This window comes from Vulpes vulpes, chromosome 13 (genome assembly GCF_048418805.1).
Source record: "Vulpes vulpes isolate BD-2025 chromosome 13, VulVul3, whole genome shotgun sequence".
In the NCBI taxonomy this organism is placed as follows: domain Eukaryota; kingdom Metazoa; phylum Chordata; class Mammalia; order Carnivora; family Canidae; genus Vulpes; species Vulpes vulpes.
In genome coordinates, this window is record NC_132792.1 from 21,419,834 (window position 1) to 21,426,347 (window position 6,514).

General features: G+C 38.9%; 1 pseudogene; it reads right to left on the minus strand.

Annotated features, from left to right (window-relative positions):
• Positions 1 to 542: 542 nt before the first annotated feature.
• On the minus strand, positions 543 to 1,957 carry LOC112916041 (tubulin alpha-1A chain-like; annotated as a pseudogene).
• Between the last annotated feature and the right edge of the window lie 4,557 nt (positions 1,958 to 6,514).

The following is a 6,514-nucleotide window of genomic DNA, read 5'->3' on the forward strand; positions in this document are numbered from 1 at the left end:
AAGACCCAGAGCCTATGCAGTTCCTTGATTTGTTCCCCAGATAATTGGCAGCCAGTGTGTGTGTGTGTGTGTGTGTGTGTGTGTGTGTGTGCTGAAATCTTTTTTGTCTGAAGCAGAAAGAACCTAATGAACAAGAGTATAGGAACCTGAGTATATCTAAATCCTAGTCTCATCTGGCTTTTTGAATCTGGACAACTTTATTTATCTCTTTGATTCTGCATCTGTAAAAGTGTTAATCATTGGCTATTATATTGATTAAGACATGGATGCATTAAAAGAAACTTAGTTTATCTTCTGTCTGAATGGTTTAAGTATCAAAGAGAAAGCATTTCCACATGCCATATCAGTTTTATAGCAACCCATTATGAATTTAGTATTCATTAATTTATCTGAACTATTTTTTTTTTTTTTAAGACAGAGAATACTTTAATTTAACCCATCAGCGAAATGGACAGCTTGGATCTGTAACAAAGCGTTGTGTTTTAAAGCAGAGGTCAGTAACTGTATATGAGAGTATACACTGCTACAAACAAATTAACTGATCAGAGCACAACTTATCAATGTTCAATACAGAATAAGCTTCCCTGTAAAAGCAGCACCTTTGTGACATTTTTAACTTTAGTATTCCTCTCCTTCTTCACCCTTTCCTTCAACAGAATCCACACCAACCTCCTCATAATCCTTCTCCAGGGCAGCCATGTCCTCACGGGCCTCAGAAAACTCTCCTTCCTCCATGCCTTCACCCACATACCAGTGAACCAAGGCATGCTTGGCATACATCAGGTCAAACCTGTGGTCCAGACGAGTCCAGGCATCAGCAATGGCTATGGTTTTGCTCAGCATGCACACAGCTCACTGTACTTTGGCCAGGTGTCAGCCAGGTACCACAGTGGGAGGCTGGAAGTTAATGCCCACTTTGAAGTCAGTGGGGCACCAGTCCACAAACTGGATGGTACGCTTGGTCTTGATGGTAGCAATGGCAGCATTGACATCTTTGGGAACCACATTGGCATGGTACAACAGGCAGCAAGCCATGTATTTATCATGGCGAGGGTCGCATTTCACCATCTGGTTGGCTGGCTCAAAGCATGCATTAGTGATCTCTGCTACAGAAAGCTGTTCATGGTAGGCTTTCTCAGCAGAGATAACAGGGGCATATGTGGCCAGAGGGAAGTGGATGTGGGGATAGGGCACCAAGTTGGTCTGGAACCCATCAGATCCACATTCAGGGCTCCATCAAATCTGAGGGAAGCGGTGATGGAAGACACAATTTGACCTATCAACCTATTTAGATAAGTGTAGGTTGGGCGTTCAATATCGAGGTTTCTACGACAAATATCATATATGGCCTCGTTGTCTACCATGAAGGCACAATCAGAGTATTCCAGGGTGGTGTGGGTGGTGAGGATGGAGTTGTAGGGCTCTACTACAGCTGTGGACACCTGGGGTGCAGGGTAGATGGAGAACTCTAGCTTGGACTTCTTGCCATAATTGACAGAGAGACATTCCATCAGCAGGGAGGTGAACCCAGAACCGGTTCCTCCTCCAAAACTATGGAAAATCAAGAAGCCCTGAAGACCCGTGTACTGGTCAGCCAGTTTCCGAATTCAGTCCAAGACAAGGTCGATGATCTCCTTGCCAATGGTGTAGTGTCCTCGGGCATAGTTATTGGCAGCATCTGCCTTGCCTGTGATGTGCTGCTCAGGGTGGAAGAGCTGGCGGTAGGTGCCAGTGTGAACTTCATCAATGACTCTGGGCTCCAGATCTACAGACACTGCCCTGGGCACATGCTTGCCAGTGCCCGTCTCACTGAAGAAGGTGTTGAAGGTCCAATGGTCTTATCACTTGGCATCTGGCCACCGGGCTGAATGCCATGTTCCAGGCAATAGAGCTCCCAGCAGGCATTGCTGATCTGGACACCAGCCTGGCCAAGGTGGATGGAGATGCATTCACACATGGTTGCTGCTTTGTGGCTGCCGGTTGGATGGTGGAGAAGAGGAGAGGTTGTTGCTTCTTATAGTGCGACTCCTAGGTAGTCGATGTAAGAGAACCTGCGCTATCTGAAGCACTTTTCACCTAGTCATTGTCTGAACTACCCTGTGACTAATGAGTCATACAAAAACATTATTAGATGTGGCTTTTTTCTGCCAGGCAACATTTTAATAAAAATGTGTACAAAGATATACAAGGAGACAGCCGAGGGGTTTGGTTGAGGAAGATGTATGGTCCTTGGTCAAGATCTTTGCTCTAGCCTTTAAAGTCCTCAGGGCAGCTGTGATGGTTGCTCTTCTTTGTCTCCTAAGAGACAACAGGAATCTATGGAAAGAAGATGAGAGACTTTGAAGGGTATTCTTATGAAGGATTAAGTCATAAGTATTGTACCTGACTTCATCCTATTTTCTCCCACCAGTTCTGTTCACTTAAAGTGAGCCATTATTGACTTTGTCTCACGTTGTATAAGTTAACTTATCCCTTGTGCTGAAACCAAAGTGGTCACACGTCCAAGGAGTTGGATCCTGAGGCAATTCTCATCTTGAATTCTAATCTATTAAAATCCTAACGTCCCCTGATTTTCCTTTACTGCTGATGCTTAGCATCTTGGCCTTTTTAGCCTCAGAGTTGAAATGGTATAATGGAAGGGGCATTGGGTTTAGACCCAGAGGACAGTTTTGCCAGACAGTTTTCCCATTTTTACACAATGGGAGAATTATGTTGCTTCTCTGTGTCCAGCTTTTTCTCTTCTCAGTTTTAATGTCTTTTTTTCTTTTTTTTAAAGTAAACTCTATGACCAACCTGGAGCTTGAACTCATGAGCTTGAGATTAAGAGTTGCCATCTCTCTTGACTGAGCTGGCCTGGCATCTCCTTCTCAGCTTTAATATGGAGAGAGTATTATGCAGCTTCTAAGACTGTCTTGAGGATTAAATGAGTTAGAGCTGTGCATGTGGAAGAAAACAGTAGACACTCCTGAGCATTTAACTGAAACTGAATTTTAAGTGACCTCTCAGTAAACAGTCAGACTTTCCCAGGCTGACTACTCTGTATTCTCTCCTCTTAAGAAATTTTGTTATTTCCCCTTAAAATCATGATCTTAAAATAACCCTTATTAAATAATATTTTAAAATAACCTAAGTAAAAATATTTTAAAAGTCAATCCAGAGGTGGTTTTGCTGAAATTCTTCCTCATCTCCTCATAATTCTAATTATTTTTCCTCCAATCAAAGTCTTTTTTAAAATAGCAGATTTCAAGGCCATAAGTGTTCTCTACAGAACTAACCTTTTTTTTTTTTTTTTTTTACCATAACCTTTCATAGTAAATAAGGAAGCAGTAGAATTGCTCTTGGTTTATAATGGGAAACACCGAGCTGTCAAGATTTATAGTGGTTGATTGTTCCTATATGAAAGATGCTTATTTAAAAGTGGGATAATTCAGCAAGAATTTATACATCCACAAAGAACTGTCATATTTAAAATAGCTGTTTCATAAAATCCAGCTTTATTGCTTTTAGATCTCTTCTAGATTCTTTTCTTTCTTTTCAGAAATAAAAGTTTTTAAACTGAACAAAAAAATATTTAATGTTTTATGGTCACATGCTAGGTTTACTAAAACAAGTTAATAAGTGAGCAGTGTTTCTCTGACGAGCCATTTACTACCATTGACAGCCCTTGTTATATTTTTGACTATTCTAAAAGATCAAATTCATTTTCAAAAGACAATGGTTTGCCAATATTGACAGAATCCAGAAGAACATGTAAGGGACAATACCAAAATGAACATTCCAAAACTATTTTGAGCAATGCCATCATTTGTGGAGTAAGTGCCTAGTTTCCAATTTAGACTACCCTGAAGTGGACAGCACTCATGGATTATATGAATCATGATGTTCTTGTTGTTTCATAAAAAATCATCACTTTAAAGTTACAGCTCATGTAATAGTTGATTTCCAATTTCAAGAAAAAATTCAATCAGTCATGTAATTGATCATTTTACGACCTGAGCTCCAAGGAGTCCTGAAGAATGCATCATAACTTATTTTCAAGAGTGGTTAAGGTTGTGATGGGGAACTGATAATGAGAAGGGCCTGTAGCAACTTCCCAGTCAGATTTCACCAAAGCAGTTCCACTTTTACTTATTACTTCGTTTGATTTATTGGGCCTCAGTAAGAAAATTTCATCTTAATATAGAGTTTCGTGCTTTAAAAGTTTGAAAACTGAATGAGTTTTATCATTACCCCATTTAAAGAGTTCCAAATGTCATTGAATGCTTGAATGAGAATCTTCATAGAAATCACTTTAAATTGATTGTTAATCCCTCACCTGGAAGAAAAATGAGAATTATTTCATATCCCAAAATAAATACAGTGTAGTAATAACACAGATGAATGTCTTTACTTATTTATTAGCATCTCAATGGGTTAGAATAAGATAGCTACCTGACTTTCAATTTGACTACTTAAAAACTGTTGACAGATTGGTAACCAAGTGGCAAATGACCACTAACTAAATACAAATAGTAATAATGGCTTTGTATTGGGCATATAAGGAGATCTTTCATATGAGATTTCCCAATTGTAGATACTGGCATATCTCTCAGCTTTTCATGTGACATTGTGTTGTCTTGTTTGTTTCTGGTTTTGGTCATCTTGTCAGAAAATGGAGAAACATCATCTTATAGCCATTGTTTACCAACAGTAAAAGCCACCATTTCTAGGTCTACCATGTATGAAATGCTGGCTCCATCTGACCCTGGTCTTTGCTCTATACATTTATAGGAAAACCTGCCATAATGGGCATAATGGAAACAGTGTTGAGCATAGTGGCAGCAGTATATTTGATGTTTACAGCAAAGAGAAAGCGAGGGTTTGTTTGTTCAGGGTTCACTTCATTGTCCCAGAAATTAAAATACTTGGTTATCATCAGAATCCATTTTACACAAGTAACCACAATTCAGTCTCCTCCCACCTTTTCCTTCCTGGGTGAGTGAGTCTTAACTCTGACATGAAAGTCATGGTGACAATAAGCCATATGTATTCTTATCCAGCTGTCAGTGGTTTAGACATCATTGCACTTAGTGAAAAGAATGAAGGATTTGGGCAGAGAAAGATCTAGGTTCAAATCTCGAACATCTATCTTGTAGAGTTAGTGTGAGGATTAAATATTAAGGAGAGACTAAAACAAATGGCTGCTGATAGTACTATTTTGTTAGTAAAAAAATTCTCTCAACACTCAAGGGATGACATAATATATGTGCAATCTAAGTAAATGTGGCAGTATTTGTAGCTTTTAAATAAGCTATTTAATGTCATGCTGACAAAACCTATGATTCCTAGTAGTTGTTTTAGTTATTAGACTATTTTGCTGCTTGTGACTTGTACAAAAAGTCCTTGGAGAAAGAGGGTGGATGGATGTTATGAAGGGCCAACGACAGAATAACTTCTCATTGTCTCACAACATTTTGTAGTTCCCTTTTTGCCTAAAACAACAGTTACTTAACATAGTCATTTATGAAGACTCCAAATTAGGGAGAGGGTGGCCACCCTCTCAATTGACAAGTTCTCTAATTTGACAGTTTTTTACGTTTTCTTTTTCTAACTTTATGAACAACTGTTATGTTCATCAACAAAAGCAAACAGGCCTGAATGCATGATGTCATCCTGCTGAGTTTTTTTTAATGCAAATACAGATTCATTTATAAGTTAATTTTATCTACCCCTATGCCCAGTATCCATCTGGTCTTATAAAAGATCAACAATATGAGACATATTTCTAATATCTTGTATTTATCAGATGTTCCAAAGATACATCCCAGTGCTGAAATAGAAAAACATTTCATCACCTTTCGTTGGTGGTTTCTTTTCCCTACTCTGCGATGCTTCAATTTTAAGGCTTATTTTATAAGTTCTGTTTGGACACTACGTTAACCCTCAGGCCACAGAGTATTGGCAAACGGTTGATTTCGTTTTTCCCATTGGCATAGCTGCTGTTCACAGCAGCTCTCCCTCCCTCGCTTTTGTTTAAATTGGCTACAGTGTTTCTTGCTTAAGGGATTTACCAGAATGTGGCCATACCTGGGACAAGCTAAACTCAGGATAAAGAACTGGAATGGGAGGGCTGTAAACTGACCACTGGATGCGTAATATCATTCTTTCAACTGTTCAGAAAAACACACGCACACCACGAGCCCTAACTTTCAGAGGTGGAAAACGAACTGAACATATGGTAAAGTTAAAAATTAATATTAATAAATGGAAAAGCGATTTCCCCAACAGACATTTCATTTTAAGATTGTCCTCTACTGGAATGATTTATTTGACTCTCTAATCTACTTGGAATGGGCAACAGGCTGAAAATGGTAAAGAACACTCAAAGCAGAAGCAAGTAAGCAATGACTATTATAGCTAAGAAGTTTATAGATTCAGATTCTTCGTCAAAGGATATTTATAGTTTGCTATAGAAAACTTGATTTCTCCCTCTTCTGAGTCTCAGATTAAAAGACATAAGAGAAATTCTCAGCAA